We start from the raw sequence: 22,488 nt of genomic DNA on the forward strand, positions 1-22,488 counted from the left end.
ATAGAGTGTTTGCACAATAGTGGTTAAAAAGAAATTTACTTGCTTCCCCAATCTCTCTTGTAGGTAGTACTGGTTATATGTAAGTTCTGGCCTTTGAGGTATAAGGGTAACATCTGGGTGACATCTGTGAACTAGTTTCTTCCCTTTAAAAAATAAAATAAAAAAGATACAATCAAAGAGAGTGTTCTCAGCTGCTGCATTTTCTTCCTGTATTCGGATAGTTTTCTGCGACTTTAGAAACCATCTTGTGACCATGTGATGATAAACCCAAGGACAGAAGCCAACATGCTGACCACAACAGAATAGAATCATGGAAGATCTTGACTGACATAACCATGCACCTAAGGTGTTAGGACCACTTCTTTTATATTTTGAGAAAATAAAATCTTCTATTAATTAAGCCACTTCCTGTAATATTCTGTATACTTGCATCTGAAGGCATCCTGACTGACATACAAAAGAGTTTCCCAGGAACACAAATGCAGAGGTCACCATTTATATATAGTGATGGTGATGCTCCATGGAGTCGTACAACTTGGTGACCTTGGTCTTGGTGAACTCTTACTCATTCTTCCAAGTTTATCTTACAGAGTGCCTTTTCTGAGAAGTCCTTGTATACAGAGTAATAACTTATAGTTTAACACAGCATCTTGTAATTATATTTTGTTATAGAGATAGTTATTTTTATAATACATTGATTTGAGGTTAAACGTCAATGAGTGTGTCTCAAGCACACGTATACAGCATATACAGTAGGTGCTCACAAATGGTTTCTGGAACAAAAGAAACTTTACTCACCTGTTCAGTGATAATAGAATTTTCATTATAGTAAAACTTATTCAGATCTCATATAAAAGAAATCTAGAAATAATTGTTATTTTTTCTCCATATGGGGTTTAGAAAAGAGATATAGGCGATGAAAAATTTATTGATAGTAGATATTTATTTTAGTGAAAATTTGAAATTTATATTTCGGGACCATACTTTCTTCCTCCCAACTCTTACCCTTCCTACCTGTTTACTTGCAGCTGAAAAATGAAAATGGATTTAGCATATGATAATCCTGAGGCTGCAATGATCTATGACATCTTTGAAAGATGGAGTCGTGTTCACTATACTGCTTGATAAGGCAAGACATTGCATACAGACATTGGGAGAAACATTTAGAAGCCATAAGAACTGAACCAACAGGAAGCTGGGCTACTCTTTAACCCTCAGGTGGCAAAACTTTACAGCTCAGTCACGTGACAGGCTGGGTGATTGTTCAAGAATTTGCCTAATTTAAAATTAATCCATGTATTCATTCAACAAATACCTTTAGATAGACTAGTATGTATTACTTTTTTTTTTTTTTTCTGAGTGCTAGAGATATATTGGTAATCAGTATATTCAAGGTCCTTGCCTTCCTGGGCCTTAATATATTTATTCACATGTAGATGATAATGCTGATAATGGCCAGTTTTAGGGTCAGGAATAACCCTACAATTTCCTGACAAAAGTCCCGGAGAGTGTTGAGGCTCACTTTTTAAGCTGGGCAAAGTAGATAGAGTCCTAGTTTTCATTTGAGGGATTGCTAGTATAATTCTTAGCAATGTGTTACTCTAAATGGAACTGGCATGTAGTGAATGATGTTAATTTATGAGTTCAGTCTTCTGGTTAGAGCCTATACCAATTTTCTGTTTGTGCCCATGATCTGAATACTGTTCGATCCATGTCTAAAATAATCTAGGAGCTCATGTATGTAGTATAGCTATCCTATATGGGTAGTCCTGCCCAATCTGATAATACCAATAATATAATGTTAATCTGACTTCATCAGACTGGACATGACTATGTCCCAGAAACCACATAATGGTGATTCAGATGCCATTGCATTGCCCCTGTGCTAATGAAATGAGCAAGAAATTGTTCAAAATGGTTTAGCGGATTTTCCTATCATAGTTCCAATCTCTTTTCAGAAAACCTATGAATCTTTGGAACTCTAATATTTATTTATCAGTTACTATGTGTCATATGTTATAAATAAAATATGTTATATCCTTTAAACTCATTACAAATTGATGAGATAGGTAATACCACTCTGACTTGATGAAACTGAGATTTCAAGAACCTAGGTTATTTGTTGAAGGTCACACGGCTTGTAGGTGGGCCAGCTGAGATTCAAACCAGGTCTGTGGGACTCCTAAGTTCATTCCTGTTCTTTTTATATCATGCTTTCTTCTAGATATATCAATATGTAAAGTTAACTTAATTTTTAAGTGCAGACACATATCTTAGGGGATGGCATATTATTGTATATCAATCACAAAATTCATGAAATAACATTGGCTCTGTTATATGTAAATTTAATTCATACATAAAGTAAAAAACCCTAGAAATTATAATTTTCCACTTTTTGGTCCTTCTAGGTCATGGTCATTTAAAAAAACTGAAGAGTCCACTATGTTTCATGGTTATAAAAAGTTGTAAAGTAAGAATCTTTCACAATCTTACTTGCTAAGTCTGATATTAAATACACAACCAAGAATGGCAATGGTAATTTTCAGCATTCAGTATGCATTTGAAATACTGGCAGAATTTCATATGTAGGAACTCTAATAATAGAAACAACTCCACCAACCTTGGTTTTAATGCATTCTTTTTATTCATATGTCAGGTTCCCTAAAGGTTTTATCTTGAAGTGTTAACAGGGAAATTTGTCACCAGTAGAGGACTAAATGAAGTCACGAGTCATATAACAAGCAGAACAGACAAGTAACCTTCACTTGGATACTTAAGAAAATACTGGCAGAAACCCTGATATAATCAATTTGCAAATAACTTGAAGACAAGAAGGTACTTAGTGGATAATGACTAATGTGTTCTACTTAAAACCAAATCCTTTTAAGCTAATCTAATATGGTAGATCAAGGAGGAATGATAGATTTTCTCTGTTGTGATTGCAACAAATCTTTTGATTATCTGCATGTTACACCCATCAATGAACAAAAAAGAAAAAAAAAAGTGACCTGAAGCACACAGCTGGCTGGATTATAGTAACTACATAATGTCAAACATCTGGATGAAAATGCCAGATGCTCTTTTTCTGCAATGTCAAATATATTCATATAAACACTTATATATACACATGTGCATACACACATACCCAGAATACATGTATTTGGAAATATATGAATTTTTTGGCCTTTGTATTATGTTGGAATTTTTGCATCGTATAGACTTGGCTAAAGTTCTATATCCCAACCATGAAGGATATGAATATTGTGAGAAGGTTCACAAGAATGCAAGGAACAAAACACACCAGAAAATACTTTCTTGGCATAGAAGTTAAAGATATCAGGACAATTCAATCTGGAAAAAAAAAGGAAAAAACAAATAAGAGATAATTCAATAACATTATTTGAATATGCCTACCTGGTATAAAACAATCAAAACATTTTGGTCAAATGATTATGCAAGCAATTCAAATGAATTTAAAAAAAATCTGATGATGCCATCAAGATAGTAATTGACAAAATAGTATTGACTGAACATTTACAAATAGTTGAGGCATCTTAAATATAGCAATTTGCTGGCCCTTGGAGAAGATTGCCTTGTTGGCAGAGAAATAGGTAGGTTAATTAGATCTAAGACAAAAATTAGGGAAAGTTAAAAAACAATGGTCAAAGAGAATATAAAAACCAGGACTCTAGAAGTCAGAATTAAGGAATATGGACCCTTCTCATGCTAGCATGAAGGTTCTACCCATCTGAAACCATAGGGCCTTAAGAGTTAAAGAAAGGCTGTCTCAACCCAGAGGCATCTTATAATCTTTCTACCCCAATTAAAACTATAAGGTTTGCAAAATTGAATGTTGGCCCACATTATTCCTATTTCCCTATTTCCTTTCCTGTCCATTTTTCTTCAGTAGTTCCATCAGTGACTCCTTCAAAGGGGCCTGCCTCACTTCAGGCAACCACCTTAGACCTATGGCCCTGAGTTAGTGCCCTTGTGCCCCTCTTCCACCCCCAGCAACCTCTACTTTCATGAATGTATTTCCTTACAGTTTAAAACTTTAGAGTCAGTCTTTGCGACTTTTAAAAAAGCAAATAATTCATGGATTATTTGAAGCTGCTTAGTGAGAAGAGCACTGAGGAGACTTCTTCCCTAGCAGAGAAATGTCCACCCACACGCCAGACCCTGACCCCTACCTTGCCATGAGTACTTTTATAAAATGTCATACTTTTCAAATGTAAGACAACAGTAGTTACACAGAGTAACACTGATGGAGGGAGTGTCAGGCCAGGTAAAGAATGGTGAACAGATAGGTAGGAGACAGGGTGAATGTGATTGAAGAAACACAGGGCAATGTTTGGAGGCTTGTAGAGCATGATGAGATTCTCAGGTCCTATTAGAATTAGCCTCCTTGCTTGCTCAAACATAAGGCTGACCCTATCTCAAGCCGGTGTGATTCTATCATGGTAAAATCTGGCTAAGTTCCATGACTGTGGAGTCAGAATGCCCAGCACCAAAACTTGGCCCTTACTAGTGGTGTCACTTTGGGCTAGCTGCTTGACTTCTTCAGCCTAAGGTACTTCATTACTTACGGAAGTCTAGACCGCCAGCAAAACAAGGAACCAAGCCTGATTTGTAGCATTTGCTAATTTCTATGTTGTAAGTACTCCTACCTTGACCAATTCCAACTTACCAACGTGATGTGGCCAAGCATGGCGTTGGGCAGAGACAGGCAGGCATACGTCATCATATTTCTACCATACAGGTAAGAGTAGGTGTAAAAACCTCAAAAAACCTCAAGAGCACAGGATAATAGTACAGTTTATAATATAATTGGTGGGTAATAAATTTTAAGTATTAATTGCCCTTTTTAAAAAATGAAACTTAATTGTAAGTATATATAATTTATTGTTTAGTAATGTGTATTTTTAAAAACTGGATTGCAAAATTCCTGAAAATTTAGCAATAGGCCCTCCTGAGCTGGTGCATGCTGGCTCCAGGACATCTCCAGTATGTACCCTAGAAGTTCTTAAACACTCCTGATTGGATTTGCATATTTATGCAAACACAAGAAAAGATTTACATTTTGTTCTTGGTCTCCCAGCTTTGACCTCCAGGGAGGGTAGTCCCATTTTGCCTGGGGCCCTGTTCGGGGATTCATTACCTTTGTGATGTGGGGAGTGGTTTGGTGTCCTAAGTTTCCTTGTTAGGTCCCTGTGCTGTCATTTCTTGGTGATAACTCATTGGTTTTCTCCCCAAAATAGAAACTCAGTATCTCATTTCATCTTCCAGTTATGCACCGCTCTTCCAATTAAGCAAAGAAACAGATATTTACTTCTGTTTTATCTTGTGGATATCCACGTTTATTACACTTATCTGTCTTTTTCTTCACTGATTTCACATTTGTGGGGGTGTATGCATACAAGATTACTTTTTTTACTTAAATTTTTTTTTTAATTTAATATATTTTTATAAATTTCTGTCAGCACAAAGCCTGACGTGGGGCTTGAACTCACAAGCCGCAAGATCATGACCTAAGCCGAAGTTGGACGCTTAACCGACTGAGCCACCCAGGTGCCCCATGCAAGACTATTTTTTAAAATATCAGTCTCATTTTCACCTAGTTAAAGATACTTATTTATGAAATATTATTTGAACTTGAACATTCTAAAATCATTGTGGTAAATTTTACCTCATATTCAAGACCTTTGTCTTTTTCATAATTGTGTACTCAGCATGTAGTGCATTGCTTGGTATATAACATTGAGTAAATTTAAAGTGTGCAACATGTTGTACAACACTTATATGTTGCAAAATGATCACCACTGTAGCATTAGTTAGCCCTTCCATTACCTATATAACTACCACTTCATTTTTGTATTGAGAACATTTAAGATCTGTTCTCTTAGTAACTTTCAAGTATATACTATAGTACTGTTAACTGTAAGCACCATGGTATATATTACATCCCCAGAACTTATTCATCTTATAAATAGAAGTTTGTATCCTTTGACCAACACCTCTCTGTTCTTCCCCGCCCCCACTTCCTGGTAACCACCATTCTAGTCTGTTTCTATGCATTTGGGTTTTTTAGACAAGTGATATGATATAGTATTTGTCTTTCTCTGACTGACTTACCACACTTAGCATAATGCTTTCAAGGTCCATCCATGTTGTTGCAAATGACAGAATTTCCTTCTTTCTCATGGCTGAATAATATTCCATTGTGTATATATCTCACATTTTCTTTATCTGTTCATACATAGACACAGAAGTAGTTTCCATATCTGGGCTGTTGTGAATAATGCTGCAATGAACAGGGGAATGCAGATATCATTTCAAGATGCTGGTTTCATTTCCTTTGAATATGTACCCAAAAGTGAGATTGCTATGTAATATGTTAATTCTGTTTTTAATTATTTAAGGAACCTCCATACTGTTTTCCATAGTGGCTGCACTACACAAGAATTCCTTCTTTCCAGGAGAAAATTCTGTTATCTTTTGTCTTTTTCATAATAGCCATTCTTGTTATCTTTTGTCTTTTTCATAATAGCCATCCTGGTATCACCTCCCAGATAAATACTGTACCCAGGATACTGGCACTGGTTCTGTTTTTTGGGAAACCCAAACTCACACAGGAATATTTATTTTTGGGGATGCCTGGGTCTCAATCTGTGGAGCTTGTGACTCTTGATCTCGGGGTCATAAGTTCAAGCCCCACACTGAGTACAGAGATTACTTAAATAAACTTTAAAATAAATAAATAAAAGGTTTTTTTTTTTAAGGAGTATTTATTTATTTACTTAATTTTGTCATGGTGAATTTCCATTTTTTTCTTTTTCTTTTGAAATAATTCTAACTTCTAAAAAAGTTATACTGAAAGAATAGTACAAAATAACTCCCACATTCTCTTTGCCCAAGAGCTCAATCAAGTTTCATCTGTCATCTCAATAACATCCTTCATGGTAAGGCAGCCCCGTGTAGGATCACATGTTGCACCTATGTCATGTCTCCTGAGTCTCTTTCAAACTGGAGCAATTCTTCAATTTTCTTTCACTGTCATGGCCTTGTCTTTTTAAATATACACCATTTTATAGGCTTCCTTCAGTTTAGGTTTGTTCAATGTTTCCTCATGATTAGACTCAGGTTTTTCATCTTTGACTGAAATACCACAGAAGTGGCCCTGTGTTCTTCTTATTATGTCCTATCTGGTGGCACACAATGTCAACTTATCATATTACCTGTGGTATTAACTTTAATTATGTGGTTAAGATGATGTCTGCTGCCTAGTTTCTCCAAAGTAAATTTGCTTTTTTCCTTTCCTCTAATTAATAAAATATTTTATGAGGAGATACTCTGGCAAGGCTGGTTCATGACTGTATCACCTGTGCAGTTACATAGGGTCCTGTGCTTAGAAAGATCCCAGACTTGGTTTTCTTTTTGCTTGGTTCCCACAAGGAAGGAAAGAAGGGAGGGAGGGAGGAAAGGAAAATAAGATGGGGAGGAAACAGGCATACATTTAATTTTCTCCAATTTTTTAAATTGAGGTGAAACACATCTAAAATTTGCTATATTAACTATTTGTAAGTGTACAATTCAGTGGTATTAAGTACTTTCTTGTAACCATCACCACCATATTCCTTGAAGTCTTACATTGCTGTCTTCACATTTAAAAAAAAAATGTTTATTCATTTTTGACACAGAGAGTGTATGTGAGCTGGGGAAGGGGCAGAGAGGGGGAGACACAGAATCCGAAGCAGGCTCCAGGCTCTCAGCTGTCAACACAGAGCCCGACACGGGGCCCGAACCCACAAGCTGTGAGATCATGACCCGAGCCAAAGTCGGATGCCCAACCAACCGAGCCGCCCAGGTGCCCTGCTGTCTTCACATTTTAAGTAGTAGTCACCTTCTTCATTCTTTACTAACTGCTGTCTCCATCGTGTCCAAACACCTATAGTTTTGCTCCAGCGGTGTGCTGGAATTTCTCTGCTGGAAATCTAGACTTCCACAGAAGGTCTCTTGTTGAACTGTGTTGTCCGGGGCCTCTGGACCGTAGCCGAGAGGGGCTGGAGCTGGTTCATGGGCCATTGCAATGTCCACAACCAGGAGTGAGTCTATATCCCTATTATCTGATGCATGAATGGATGAGATTCCTCCTGGGTGCCCTGGCATATGGTGCTGGATTCCACAGCTCCCATATAGACACTTTTGTCTGTGAGTGGATACCAAATTGTTATTGTTGAAGGACGTACAAACAAGGGACCTCTTAGTCAGCCATGATGCTTGACACTTAAAATTATTGAATGATTGGATGGTTGTATCTTATTCTATGTCCAAAATAAGCATTATTTTTTTTCTAAAAAATTTAGAAGGTTTTCTTCCTGACTTTCCTTTTCTGTTTTTCTTAAGGTACCACTTACTTTTTTTGTCACCTAAGCTCAAGTCCTCTCAATTGTCTCTTAAGCATTCATCTCCTCACCCCTGACCTTTACCAACTTTGGTAACTTCAGCTGTCCCCCCTCTACCCATTTATATCTTTTCTAACTGCTGCCTCTGGCCTAGCTCATACCCTAATCACCTTTCACTGGACGACTGCTATTTGTCTTCTAATTAGTTTTCCCACCTCCAGTCTCATTCCACATTAATCCATCTTCCTGGTTCCAGAGAAACTCTCCTGAAGCACAGGTCAGATCATACCATGTCCTTTAAAACAGACCAGATGGTTCTGACACCATCAGGACAAAATCCAAATCCCTCATGTGCCATTTAGGCCCTTCTACAATCTGGCCTCAATCTGCCCATCCACCCTTTCCTCTCAGCAATTCCTTCTACATTTGACATGCCAATGTTTCCCAGGTGAATTCCTCAGAACAGTATTTCCTCAGAAATTAATAGATGCTATGTTGAACACATTTCCCATGGTCAAATAGGCTGGGATAACAATGCTGGCCTAAACAGATCTTGGTAGGACTCCTCAGAGCCAAGCTATGTTGAAAAATATGACTCAACAATATATATACGCTTTGGGTATATATTAGATAAAACTGTAGAGAAAAACAAGGGGATGCTGAATAAAAAATTCAGGGTAGTAGTTATCTTATGTGGGAAGGAGGAAAGTGTGACAAGGGAAGTGTATATAGGGGGCTTTAATGATGTTGGGAATTGTCCTATAGCTTAAGCAAGGTAGTGTATACATGGGTGCATGTTATTTGTTGTTGTTTATCCTTTTCTTTTCACATTTTAACATCTTTGAAATCAGGATAGTCTGACAATTGCTGAAAGTCAGTGACAATTGTGATGTAGTTGTTTTTACCTTAGAAATATCCTAACCAATTTCTTTTACTCATATTCTCTTTTTTTTTGTATGCATAAGAGTGACATATGACAAAAATCCAAGTCTGAAAGACCTCTTTCATTAAATACAAAATAAAAATCTCAATGGCAAGAAAAAGTCATCCATAAGTTTTTAACAATATCTCTATTCCAGTTTGATGGCAACTTAAGGATATTCGTGACTGAAGCAGATTTCTACATGGTCAGTGTAGAGCATAAAGATGACTGTTAAAATAGCAAGCTCAGTATCTCACACAAAGTAAGTACACACTAAATACTGTTGATTGACTTTCTAGTGACTGTTAATAATCAACTCAAATGACCCTGTACCATTCTTCACCAAATCTGACCTTTTACACACACACACACACACACACACACACAGAATAATGATTGGAAAACTTACTTTGGTAAATGTCTGACCTGATAAGGCAGTCCACATTTATGGGCTAATGGGAAAAGACTACAAGGAATCTTAAACTCAACCTGACCTTGCCCTTCTCTTAACTCCTGCTATGATTAGTTGTATGACACTAATTACTTCTGTTCTTAATATCAAATTCATAATGTCCTTAAGGAACTGTGGCTTCTGTTTGTTATTATATATGAAGCTGTGCATATAGTGGTACTTGATCTGTTGTTTGATTAATGATTTTGTTTGTATAAGTGGCACATTAATCATATCCTCAGAATATAGGGTTTGGCTTGTGACTCAACTCTGTGTATTGCCACAAGACCTTAAAATTCTATGCATGAATCTAAATTGCAACCATTCTCTAATACGTGATTCTTATTTATTTGGCTTATGGTCAGTAAATCAAAAGAGATTGAAAGTTGGATAAACTGATATATAAGGAAATTTCCATTTTCTGTGTTACTGACCTTCCAGCTAAAAGTGTTGGTTTTTCTAGTAGTAAGCCCAGTAGTAGACACACATTGGAACTGGACCTACAGGACATACCCAGAATCTAAATATGACCGAATGTGGCCTTCTCAGGTTCACGTAGAACCTTCTCAGGTTCACTATATGTGCTGATCACTACTTTCTATGGAAATGTAAGTCTCTAATTATAGAGTCGGCCATAACTCTTCAGTCTTTCTCACTGTTGACTTTTGGTTTTTAATTACACATTTTTCCTCTTTTGAAAGATCTATTTCTTAGTTCACTCTCAATCTCTATTTCTGTTATTCACAGTACCAGTGTGGCACTAAGTCCTCAGTAATGACTTATTGAAATCTCATCCTAATCATGTGTGAGGTAAAGGCTTAGGGTAATATGTTCTATCCCTCGACTGTTTGGCACCATGAAAGGAAGATTATTTAGAAGGGGAAATTCTATTTTCTTCTTAGTTCTCATATCTTTATTACCCCTAAACCTAGACCAGAAATCTTGAGATTGCTATATTTGCCATTTGTTCTAAAGAAATGATAAATCCTGAGACATATTTTACTGCCCCAAGTTAGTACATATCAAGAATTAAATCTCCCCAAGACAAATAAGATAGATGAAAAGTTAATTGTGAATGTAGCTCATTTAAAAAATTACACTTAAAGCCACAGCCAAAAATACTTTTCTTAGTGAAGGAGACATCATATAATTGTCATGTAAAATTTTAGAATGAAGAGTTCTTATAGATTTAATTCATTCTAATATGAATAGAATTAATTGCTTCTATGGTTAATTCAAATGTTAGCAGTAATCATCCTGATAGGGATTATTTAGAACAAAAAGACAATGAAGAACAAGCTTTAATATCACTTGGCTGTCTCTAAAGACCATAGTTAAAAGCATCAACTATTAAATCTTCTTATTTTTTTATGAAATAATTTTCAAAATGAATATTTTAGGTCAGTGATCCAATTTAAATCCTATTAAAAAGCAAGAAAAGCCTGTAGTCAGAAATAATTCTTCTGCTATATCTTATGTTACACTCAAGGCCTTTCACAAATCTTTGAAAAGTATTTGGGAATCAGAGTATCACAAAAAAAAATTCTTTCTCTTTTTTATGGCATGCTGATGTTATATGTTACTTTCTCCCTGACAGCTCCTATAATGGAAAGCCTTTAATGTGTTTGGAATAAAGAATTCTAGATAATAAAATTTCATTCTCTTTCTAAGGATACGCTGAAAGTCAGAGAGGGTAAAATAATCAAGTATTAAACTACTCAAAGAACTCCCCCAAATATTTCCACTAAGATTGATTTGCACTGTGTTTATCTGAAAAGAAAAAAAGTTAAATTGACTAGTTCAGCATTTATTTTATAAGAAGGATGAGTATCTGCCGAACAGCCTATTAAAAAAGAAAGACACACTGCAGATTGGAGGTTCAGTGTTTTGGAAAGTGTTCCATGGTGTTAAGGACCCATAGACCAGGATTTAGTGGCTAATAGCCCTGGAGTTCCAGGAAACTCTAACTTAAGTACCAGAGGAACTCTGGTTATCTGTAATTTCTGATGTGGCTCACTGGTTGCTCCATGATCTAGAAAGCTTGCTATAAATTGAATCGTAGTTCTTGTGGAGATTGTTCACTCTACAAAATTAGCAGGGAAAGTCTTAATAGTTCCAGAGAAGGTGGGAAATTATTAAGCCTTGCTTATTCCTCTTTTGTAATGATCTGTGTTCAGTCAGGATTCTCCAGAGAAATGAAACTCATAAAAGTTATATTTGAACTAAAATACAGACGTTAGAAATAATATATAACAACTAATATATATAATATGCATGCATCTATCTATCTACCTATCTATCTATCTATCTATCTACCTATAGAGAGAGAGAGGCAGACATAGAGATAGAAGTTTATTATAAGGAATTGGTTTATGTCATTATGGAGGCTGAGAAGTCCTAAGATATATAATAAGTAATCTGGAGACCCAGAAGAGCCAATGATATAGCTCCAGTTCAAGTCCAAACACCTGAGAAGCAGGAGAGCTGATAGCCTAAGTTCCAGTCCAAAATCCAGCATACTTGAGACCCAAGAAGAGCTTACATTTTATTTTCATTCCAAAGGTAGGAAAACACTAACATCTCAAATCAACCATCAGACAGGAGGAGTGCCCTCTTACTCAGGGGAGGTTAGCACTTTTGTTCTATTCAAGTCTTCAGAGAATTGGGTGAGGGCCACCACATTAAGGAGGGCAATCTGCTTTATTCAGTCTACTGATTCAAATGATACTATCATCCAGAAATACCCTCACAGATACACCCCAAAAATGTTTGACCGAATATCTGATCATCCCATAACCCACTCAAGTTGAAACAAAATTAACCATTACAATCTGATTCTATTTATGGACTTTTCTCATGTTGCCTGAAAGACACTGAAATTATCTATTCTATACATTCTACAGTCATGATTTAAAAGAATTGCAAACAGGGCTTTCTGTAGACCTATTAATGTTTTAGACCTGGAAGAAATCTTAGAAATGTTTAGTCCAATTCTCTTGTTTTAATTCCCCAAAGATAATGCTCTTGGGGTCCCTGAGGTAACAAAAAACCAAGCTGGTCCCTCTCCTCCTGCTTTTAGGCTAGGGCTTCTCCCACAATCCATAGGACTTCTAAAGTCAAGGAAGGTGTCATTTAGGGAGAGGCTTGCCTTCTCTTTCACCTGTTCCTGCTCTTCCCTCTTCCTCTTTCTTTACTTCTTTCTCCCTTTTGCTCTTCCTCTTTTTCTTCCCCTTTCTCCTCTTCCTGCTCTGTCTCCTTTTTTTTTTTTCCTGGTGTGGAAAAACTTAGCAATTAGAATAAATAGAAAACAAAGCATGCTTCTTTAACTTAAGTTTGTCCATTTTCAGCCTGAAGACAAAGACTGTTAGTCATCTCTATGTGACAGATCATTTTATGAGCCAACATCTTGGACATGTAACCAAAATAACAATGGTCCTTAGGACTTAGAAAATGCATACATGGTGCCGCTTTGATTAGGGTTGGCATAACTACAGGAAAGATTCTTTCGGGCATTTGCTCATTAAAATTAACATTTGATGAGCACAAACTATATGTTGGGTACTATGTCAAACACTTTAGCTCAGTTAGAAGGAGAGACGTCTTAGAAGTTCTGTTCTAAAAATGTAGTAAACTTTCACCTTTTCTGCAAGTGGGTAAGAATTATAGACCAGAAACCATGGCAATAATATATAATAATATATAATATATATGTATGTATATGATTTCTCAAGTTTTGTTATCTCCATGTTTGATATTATTATATTACTTATTATTGTTATTCTTTTTACTATTTTATTATTGCTTCTTTGCCATATTCATTAATTCTCTTGTTTATTCATTTATCTAGTTACCCAATTCCCTAACATTCACTTAGTTCCTATTGTGCACTAGGCATGTATTAAAAATGCACAGATAGAGGCACCTGAGTGGTTCAGTCGATTAAGCATCCGACTCTTGATTTTGGCTTAGGTCATGATCTCATGGTTTGTGAGTTTGTTCGAACCCCATGTCAGGCTCTGTGCTGTTATTGTGGAGCCTGCTCAGGATTCTCTCTCTCCCCACCTCTCTCTACCACTCCCCTGGTTGCTCTTTCTCTTTCTCTAAAAAAAATAATATACAGATAAATAGGATAGAATTTTCTCTCAAAAAAAAGTTAATAAGCATAATGGTTAAGAATTTGGACTCTGAAATTGGATGGATGGTGTTTGAAACCCAGTTTTTGTCCCTTACTTAGAAGTTAACATCTCAGATTTAAATTAAAAAAAGTTAATGTCTCACCTTTTTTTTTAAGTTTATTTTTATTTATTTTGAGAGAAATATAGACAGCAAGTGGGGGAGGGACAGAGAGAGAATCCCAAGCAGGCTCCATGCACTGTCAGTGTAGAGCCTGTTGTGGGGCTCAAACTCACAAACCATGAGATCATGACCTGAGCCAAAGTCAAGAGTCAGACACACTTAACCAACTGAGCCACCCAGGTGCTCCTAGAAGTTAACATCTTTAAACCTCGATTTGCTCGTGTATAAAGTGGGGATTAATAGGTCTATAGTGATGATTAAAGTACATGGAAAGAGTTTGGCAGAGTATTTGGCACATAGTAAGCACTTATGAATGCTCATCATTATTTTTATTATTGACATTAACCTTACAGCCAAGTCAGAGACACATGGGAGTAAACCAAGAATATAGAGCAGCGTGACAATATTGTCAGTGCTCCATGACAAACGGGGCTGAGGAAACTGGCACTTGATCCCAGCTACAGGGATCCTAGGAGGCTTTCAGGAGGACATGGTACTTGAGTTGAGTCCTTGGACAGACTAGGAGCTACCTTACAAGGAGTCTAAAAAGAGGTGTTTCAGGTAAAGAAGAATAGCAGTTATGAAAACAATAGGCTGTGAGAGTTCAAGGCACTTAAGAGGAAGGGTTTTAAAGAAACCAGCAATAGCAGACCTTATGGAGACCAATTTGAGGTAGGACAGTTCTGTCACCCATTTCACAGATGAGGAAACTGAGGCCTAAATGCCTGGTTGGAAAGAATTCCTAAGTCCAAACAGCTGGTGAGAAGGAGAGCTCTTTCACATCCCAGCCTCCCATCACCAACGCAGGACAGACATGGGAGGACATACTGCTCTTGGTTTATACACGGGAATATACACAGGAGAATTTCTATATATAAATTTGTATTAATAGCTTTGCCTATCTATCATTAATAATCTTTTCCTTAACTAGTTGGATATTGAAGGCTGATAAAGTATGTATTTTTGGGTGTATATTACTAGAAGTCATTAATGTTTTCCTTTCTTAGACCTTACCCACACTTCTATTAACACCTCTCCTCATTGCCAGGTCAAAGAACTACTTGCAAATTCTTGCCTATGTGATCTAGTCAAGATGAAAAAAGGAAACCAAAAAGTTCATGATATGAAGCCAAGAAAAAAAAATGTCTACAACTAGATATACTAGTTTTCAGCCCCTGATTTCTTGTCACTAGGGTTTATTTAGCCTATTAGTCCGTGATTCAAGAAATGGAGCTTCCATCTACTGTGTGTCCTAGGTCCTAGAGATATTGTTATGACCAAGAGAGACTGTTTTCACTACAGTGATGGTGGGAATGTGGCAAGTCAATGAGTGACTGCAAACTAGTGTGATGGATGCAACAATGGCGGAAGCCTAAGCCATTATGAGGTCTCTTGGGAGGGACATTTATTCTGACCCAGAGTGTTAAGAAAGGCTTTCTGGAAGAAACAATTTCAGCATTGAGTTTTGAAATGGGTAGGAGTGAGTGAGCTAGAAAGGGTTGGTGGTTGCTCAAAGGAGCCTGGAGGAACAGCCAGTGCACTGGCCTGGAAGAAAGAAGATATATTCAGGACCAAGAAGCAAGTCAGTATGGCTGACTCATTCATCTCCAGAGGTGAGGCTGGAGAGAGGGTGCAGAAACCAGCTATGAAGGGCTATATGAACCCAAGAGAGAAATTCAAAGTTCGCTCAAAGACAATGTGGAATCATGTGCTATTTATTGGGGGAGTAAAAAGACCAGACATGCATTTTAGAAAGAGTCTTTCAGTTGCAGTGAAGTGACTGAATAGATAGTCTAGGCCAAGAGTAGGTACAGGAATATCAGTTTGGGGACTTCTGTAATAACTACAGCAAGGCATATTGGTTAATTATATAGAACAAATTGATGGTTACCAGAGGGGAGGGAGGTAGGAGACTGGGTTAAATTAGGTGATGGGGGAGCACCTGGGTGGCTCAGTTGGTTAGGCGACCTACTTAGGCTCAGGTCATGATCTCACAGTTTGTGAGTTCAAGCCCCGCATCAGGCTCTGTGCTGACAGCTCAGAGCCTGGATCCTGCTTCGGATTCTGTGTCTCCCCTCTCTCTACCCCTCTCCTGCTCACGCTCTGTGTCTCTCTGTCTCTCAATAATAAATAAACGTTAAAAAAATAAAAAAAAAATTAGGTGATGGAGATTAAGGCATGCACTTGTTGTGACAAGCACCTGGTGATATATGGAAATGTTGAATCACTATATTTTACACATGAAACTAATATAACATTGTAAAAAAGTAAAATAAAATAATATAGAAAAAAAGATGCATTGGTAGCCTAGGGATGGAGTAAGTGGAAGGACAGGGGTGGTAAACTGGCTTGGTAATAGATTGCACTTTGAGTGGATGAGGATGAGGAATCATAGAATTGTATTCACCAGACTCTACTGAGAAAACCCACCTTTGGTAGTGCCATTCACAGAATAGGGGACCTTGGGCCAGGGACAGTTTTGAGGTATGGAGAAGGTCAGAAAGAAAAAGAGGGGAGTTTAGTTTGGGATATTTTGAGTTTGAAATGCTTGTGTATCACCCAAGTGAAGCTGTGTAGCATGAAACTGGCAATGACACTGTCAGTTTATGTAAGAAACTTAACTAGTTATTTTACTAAGGATACTTACTTTACTCTGGATAAGGAGATAAAACTCCCTGGACAAGAACATTTGCTGTCTAGGCTAGGATCTGGGGGTTTCTCAGTACCCAAGGCAGTGTCCACAGGCCCTAAACTGAGCTCAAGCAGTGATCCAGGTACTGGCAAAAGAACAAAGAAACATCTGGATGAGTCTAAAGAGAGAGCCGGAGACACTCTTAAATCTCTCCTTCATTGTTAATCTATATGCAGTTGGTGTGAAAGCACCAAGTTGCCCAAGTGGTAAATGAACTAATTTTGTGATCAGCTTGAAGGACCCAGTAGTTAAGAACATGGGCTTTTGAGATGGTAATTCTGGCTTAGAATTCCAGTTCTGTCACTTACCCTATGACCTTAAAGGAAAATTAATTTCTCTAAGCCTCAATTTCTTTATCTGTAAATAGGGTAAAACCACTTGGTTAGGTATAAAAATACCTAGCTTATCAGATTGTTCTAAGGATTAAGTGAAGTAGTGTACGTAAAGTTTTAGCACATTACACTGTCTAACAAATAATAAGTCTCCAATAGTCTCTGTAGCGGCCTTGTTGGTAATTACGAGATATCTAGGAAAATATCTTTTTCCCCTTGTTAACTACAGCAACCAGGGATAAAAGGAGCCCACAATCACACCCATTCACACAGATATGCTGAGAGCATGTGACTGCACATTTGTTTGTCATAACAGAAGACTTCAGTATTTTCTTGCTTTAAAACCATAACCATGTTGTTCTATGGAAATACGGAAGAAAAGTACATCCTGTTGCTAAGTGATATGCTCATGTAATTACTGGGGAAACAGATGGCCAATCAATAGTAGACAGGTAATTGCTTTAGAAATAGATTTAGTTAAAGATTGGAAATGATGATAAAGTATATTGTCCTATGATAGTGGTATTAAGGCAGTTTATGGTCAATTATAATAAAAAATTATATTGAAAAGAGCATCTTATTTCTACTTTAAAGCTAATAGGAAGCCAACACTTGCTCTATTATTGAGCCAACCTTTGGAAGAAAATGTAACCACTCACTGTGCTAGACAAATGCTTTATTCTAGGCTACTTTTTCTTAAAAGGAAAGAGTTGAGCATTTGAATAGTCCAATTATCTATTCATTCATTCAACCATCATCTCTTGAACACTCATTATTATTCTTTCCTGTACTCCATTCTTCCCTCCTCTGTACCTTCTTCTTCCACATTGCCTGTATACACTCCAATATCAGGAAAACTTAGAAATGGCACCTCACACACAACAAATTTAGAAATGAGCACCTTACACGCACATGTGGCTGATGACAAGGTAAACCGGAACAACCTTTTAAGAAAGTAATACGTCTCTGTAAGTTGAGCACACAAATATTATGCCATTTGATCAGTTAACCTCACTTCCTTGGAAATTTATCTGAAGAAAATAATTATCTGAAGAAAATAATTCAGAAGAAGAAGCTATATGAAGGTATTTATTGTGGTATTACCTATAATGAGAAGAAACTGGAAATAAACATCCAATACTAAATAATAATTAAGGATGACAATCATATTAATTCTAGATAATAATATGCAGCTATTCACAATAGTTGCAAAATCTCTTTAGAAATATGAACAAAATAAAGATCTGAGACAATATAGTTTGAAGACTTCACCTGTTCTGTCTATATATGAAGAATTAGCATGAAACATAAAAATGACTGGGAAAGAGCAAACACAAATGAAAATACTGTGTTAGGATAGTGTCGAAATTTTTTCACCATCTTCAAAAGTTTATTTTAAACTTATTTTAATAATATTTTATGATACATTTAAAGTGAACACCACAAAGAATTGTTCTGTATGTGGTCAAAATCCAAAATGGCATCTTGCAAGCAGCAAATAGAAAGGCTTTACCACTTTTAGAATTCAAGTAATCTTAGAGAAATAAATAGTTCTGTTTCTCGGAGTTTTATCTCCCTTGTTTTCTATTGTGAGAGGCATTTACAAGTATATTGAATTTCTCTTGCTTATGAATTCAACTGCTGCTGCTTTTCCACAAACAGCCTTAATCCTTTGTTTGGCTGTCATAGTTGCTACTGCAGGAATTATGATGCTTCCAGCAGAGAATGCAAGAGCTAAAATGAAGAGGTTTTTAAAATGCCAGTACACACGTTCCCCTTTTTCTGGATATTATGTATTTCTGAAACACACACACACACACACACACACACACACGCAATTCCTATTAAACTCTAACCTTGTTTAGGGCAGGGACCATAATGTATATTTAATCTGAAAACATGCTTTCCAGGTTGTATTTTATTATAAAATAAAATAAATATATTCACTAGTCAGTACATCTGCTAGCAATGAAGAGGGAAAATGCTGGCTTTCCCTGGAATAGACTTCCATCGTCTTCCTTACACCCATGCGAGGGTTTTGCTTTTGTTTTCTTTTTCTTTCAATTTCGTAGAATCTATTTTTCAATCATGCAGGGTAGTTTCAATTAATGTTGGGTGGGTCTACTTTCACAAATATTTTATCATTACTATTTTAGCATGATGAAATAAAGAAAACAATGGCTAAAATTATTCACAATAATTGATTTTAAAATCGAGAGAGGAAAACCGTATCTGAAAATGATAGAGCTCTACTCAGGTTAAGAAGCTGTAGGGAAAATGCTCACTTGTTAGGTTTAAGTTGCTGTAGTGGTCTATGTGAGCCTCACTCTAGACAAATCACGGTAGTTCTTGGGTGTCACAAAGAGGTCTGGATCACATAAAGTCAGACTTTGCCTAGAGGGGGAAATATTCTTCATAGACAACTGGCCTGGTTTTGACTACATGACATGTAATAATGTGGAATATTGCTTCATAGTCCCTGTGGAGGTTTGGCTAATGTGTCAATGATGGTTTCATGAAGGCCACTGACGGGGCAGGGGTGGGGGGGGCAACTGCATGTATAGATGCAAACATGTATTTGCACACGTGTATATGTGTGTGTGTGTGTCTATGCAAATGTTTTTAATTTCATTTGCTAAATGCATTTTTGGTTTATATGACTTCCCTCACCTCCAAGGTTACCGACCTCATTTATCACCAAAAGTCAAAGTTGTTATTTTGATAATTATTTTCAAAATTAAAGATGTAATTTCTAAATGAGTCCAGGGGATTCTGAGACATTACTCTGTTAAGTTTCAAGGTCCTGAAATTTTAAAACTCAGAAAAGAAGGCTAATGTCCTAGACATGATCTCCTGTCTTTGAGACACTCACCATGCAAGCGGAGTACTGAGGCATGCGGGATCCTATCTCCCTTGTACAGTCCTTGAGTCATAAGACACTATCCCAGGCCTGGGTGGTTTCCCTGTCAGCCACCTCATTTCACAGAACTCAGGTGTTATCCTGCTAGGTAAGTCTATGAGCAAAGCAGGAGAGCCCTGGCTTCGTTTGGACCTTTTAATATTGTAAACAGAGTAGATGTTTAAATGAATCAGAACCTTAATTTCTAGAAAGATAATCCCGGGCATGGAAAGGAAGTTTAGCCTGAAGTGCAGGAAACAGCCTGCAGGTCTAATTTTAGGACTGTGAATCTCAGCAGCATCCTTTAAATATTGCAGAACACTCTGCTGTTTCCAGGGCCTCTTCAGGATCTATTTGAATATATTAGGATCAAAAGAGCCCTCCTGTTTCCTTAGAGTTGAGCAAATGCTGCCAGTAGTTCTGTTTAGCTCCTCGAGTTGTGCTTTGTGCACTGCATAAGGCCCTTTCTGCAATCTCCACACTCCAGGCCCAGCACAACCCAAGGGTCACAACTCAGACGCTATTTAATTTTCTTCTGGAACCATTTTGTTTCATATAAGTTGATATTTTTCATACCTCTAGAATTGCCTCATTATGAAATGACAGCCCCCCTGGGATTAGGAACCTTCCTAGCAACACTGTATGTAAAGGTATCTGGATAAGACTATCCTCATTTAGAAATGAAAGGAAACCCTTTCATCCAGTCCGCTAGCAGGATTCAGAACATACAGACAATCCTCTTGGATTTTGCTAGAAAAACCTTTGCTTGTTGGGGCAAATAGTAGAATTGGAGTCAGAGATTGATCTGAAGGAGGTGGACTCTTAAGAAGCTCAAAATAATTTTTGACTCTATTTTCAGAGTGCCTATTACCTGAAAAGCATTTAATATATGCCATTGCTAGTACTCCCCATAGCTCTCCAAGTTGCTTATTACAATTGGGGACTCTTGGATTGAGAAAAGCCCAGAAGCTTGCCCAAGGTCATCTAGTAAGTGAATTGCAGAGCTGGGATTTAAACCTGCGCCCTTGTGGCCCCGTTTTTTCATCGCATTGTTCTGCCCCTCGGGACAAGTAATCTTCAAAAAGGAAATGCGAGGTAGACAGGCTGCAGACAGCCTGTGTGTTAGTTTGTGTGAATACATTCTATTAACAATAATCTACTTGGATTAGAGAAAATCTAGCAGTTTCAGACTTCAGCAATTGGTGTAGCGTTATTACTGAGCCAGCCCTGGGTCAGCCTGCTAGGGTTCAAACCCTCACATTTATTTCGTACATGGTTACTGGCTAGCTTTGTAATTTGGGGCTGTTACTTAGGTTTCTCGAGCTGTAAATGGGGATAATAATAATAACACATTCCCCAGTGAGCTGTGAGGATTAAATGAAAGAATCCTTGCAAAGTACTCTCGGATAATCAATACAAGATAACTATTGTTATTGCCAAAATTGCTTATAAATGTTTGTGTCTCCCCTGTCCTGTGCATATGGGAAATAATTTTTTTTACAGGGGAATATTTTGGAGCAAACTAACTTGTAACTTGCTAGAAACCTCAAATAATAATACCAAATAAGTAAAGCAGGCTGGTGTACGAAATTTGCCAGCTGTGGAGGGCATTGCAACAAAACCTGTGCTGGACAGAAAAGGCTAAGCATCCATGCCCCATTACTTCATAGCCTAACTCCGCTGACTCAGCCTAAGCCAGGCAGTAATCACAGCCAAGTTTATATGCTCGAGAATTGATGTGACCATATTTTCACATTCTCAAAAGCAAAGTCAAGAAAAAAAGGGTGATGAGAAAGTTTTTATGGGACTAATCATGAAATGCTGACAGCTCCAGCTTATTGATTTACCTTTAGTTAACCTCTATAATTTGGATGATCTACCCAGCCCAAACTGGAGGTACAGCAGGGGAATCCCTTTTGTCTTTTGGTGACTTTGGAACAAAGAACTTGTCAGTTCTTATTTATCCTATAGAGGGTAATTGATTTGGGATGGTGGTGAGTGTTCAGATGGGATTTCTAGAGGACATTTATCTTAGTCCCTCCACAGCCCACACAATCAATATTGTTTATGCTAATGATGTGATCCTCTCACTGCATCAGAAATTCTGAAAAGTATGTGCCGGAGCAGTCATAGTACCGTATTCAATTATCTCTTTGTGTTTCTAATAATAGAAATAAATTAGAAGACATGTATTTGACTACTGTTCTCAAGCTGCAAATCCATTGTTTTCTTGTTAAATGGTACTAATTGTGGTTGTCATGGAAACCCTGAAGGTACTTAGGCCGAATTGCCTGATCTATTTTTTTCTTTTGTAAGTGATTATTTCTTTGGCTGACATTGAAATTCCTCCTCTAGAAAGCTATTATGCATATGCTCACAAGACACTTGCTCTAAGTTAAGATGCTCGATAAACCTGTTACACCAATTATATTGTACTATGGTTATGAGAATCAAATTACTTCATATGTAAACTGATCATTTAGAAAAATTAATA

At 37.1% G+C, this 22,488-nt stretch overlaps 1 long non-coding RNA gene across 2 annotated transcripts; it reads right to left on the reverse strand.

The window, feature by feature from the left end:
- Positions 1-2,599: 2,599 nt before the first annotated feature.
- On the reverse strand, positions 2,600-19,566 carry LOC113600923 (uncharacterized). 2 transcript variants are annotated; one of them, XR_008294986.1, is made up of 4 exons: positions 16,719-16,869; positions 6,133-6,301; positions 5,159-5,298; positions 2,600-3,351 (listed from the first exon to the last, which is right to left on the reverse strand). It is a non-coding gene; the product is annotated as an uncharacterized LOC113600923 (long non-coding RNA). The 2 variants fall into 2 exon arrangements; XR_003422034.2 differs by lacking the exon at positions 16,719-16,869 and adding an exon at positions 19,381-19,566 and having other exon boundaries at positions 2,601-3,351.
- Between the last annotated feature and the right edge of the window lie 2,922 nt (positions 19,567-22,488).

The sequence above is a fragment of the Acinonyx jubatus genome, chromosome A1 (genome assembly GCF_027475565.1).
Source record: "Acinonyx jubatus isolate Ajub_Pintada_27869175 chromosome A1, VMU_Ajub_asm_v1.0, whole genome shotgun sequence".
Lineage (NCBI taxonomy): Eukaryota > Metazoa > Chordata > Mammalia > Carnivora > Felidae > Acinonyx > Acinonyx jubatus.